Consider the following 1,432-nt stretch of genomic DNA (forward strand, 5'->3'; position numbering starts at 1 on the left):
TTATGCCAATAAATGCGACAATTTAGATAAAATAGTGAAATCTCTAGAAAAGTGCAGCTTTTTGAAAACTGACTCACAAAAATTAGAATGTTTGTATAATCCTATGTCTGATGAAGATGTTGACTTCATTAGATATAGGATTATATGAAATCCTTTCAATCAAAGAACACTCCTCATCCAGTTGGCTTCATTGGTGAATTCTTCCAAACACTCCCAGACAATAGAAAAATAAAAGTTTCTATTCATTTTTATGTAACTTTCATATAAAATCCGAAAAGAACATCACAATAAAGACACATTAGCAGCACGATCTTTGTCATGAACAGATGCAAAACTCCTAGTCAAAATGCTAACTAAATTCAGAAATATGATAAACAACAATACATCACAAGTAAATTGGATTTACTTCAGGAATTCCAATTTTGAACATTAAAGAATATAATTTACCACATTTGAAGATAAGGAGAAACAGCTCACAATTGTCTCAACAAATGAAGAAAAAGCATGTGATAAATTTGAACACACATTTATGATAAAAAAATTCTTGGGAAAGTAAGAATGGAAGGATCCTTTCTTAATCTTATGCAAATATCCACAAATACAAAATGGAGCAAAACGAGACAAATAGAAACCTCCCGCTATGGCTGAGGAAGCTTCTACCAGACCAACCTCCCAGAGGTCAGCTAAAAACTCCGGACAGAGCACATGATACGAGCTTCGAGCTCTGAGAGTGGGTGAAAGCAGGCAGACCCTGTAGTGGAGCTGATACTTGGAAGAAGCAAACAATATGGGGTAAGCATCCTTTTTTATTTTTTATTTTTTGGCTTTTAGCTTATACTAAGGCTCCAACCCGTGCCACGTAGCCTGACGGAGTATCTGAGCCCTACTCGGATGAGCAGGGCATCCGTGCAGGGAGGTGGGTTTCATCCAGGGAGGTTAATCAATCTAGTATACGAAGAGCCAAGTTCTTCTTTTTACCGAAGCGGGTTACAGTTGTGGAAAGGGGGTGACCCGAAACCTTGCTTCTGGATTCAAGTTGGAATCATCCGTGTGAATTCCTGGTTTTATAGATGGAAATTCCCTATGTTCTGCAGAATGACAGGTATTCCGTAGCTCTGTCCATCAAGAGGGGTTGGGGACAGCAACACAATGGCCGTGAGCACACCTAGCCAATGTCTGGGCTTCTACTGCCATTATTCCCACCACTCAGAGCCAGGGCTCCTCAAAGTACAATTGATTCTAAGGCTGGGGCAGAGAAAATAGGACGTAAGCTTGTGTGGGTTTTTGTTGTTGTTGTTGTTGTTGTTGTTGTTTGTCAGAAAGTAAGGTAGCAAAGTTTGAACATATTAATAGAACACAGTTGACTTGAAGAGACTCCCATTACCCAAATCTGGAAGAATGTGAGCATTAAAATAAGTAAGGGTAGTACTGG

This window comes from Pteropus alecto, unplaced genomic scaffold (genome assembly GCF_000325575.1).
Source record: "Pteropus alecto unplaced genomic scaffold, ASM32557v1 scaffold21, whole genome shotgun sequence".
NCBI lineage: Eukaryota > Metazoa > Chordata > Mammalia > Chiroptera > Pteropodidae > Pteropus > Pteropus alecto.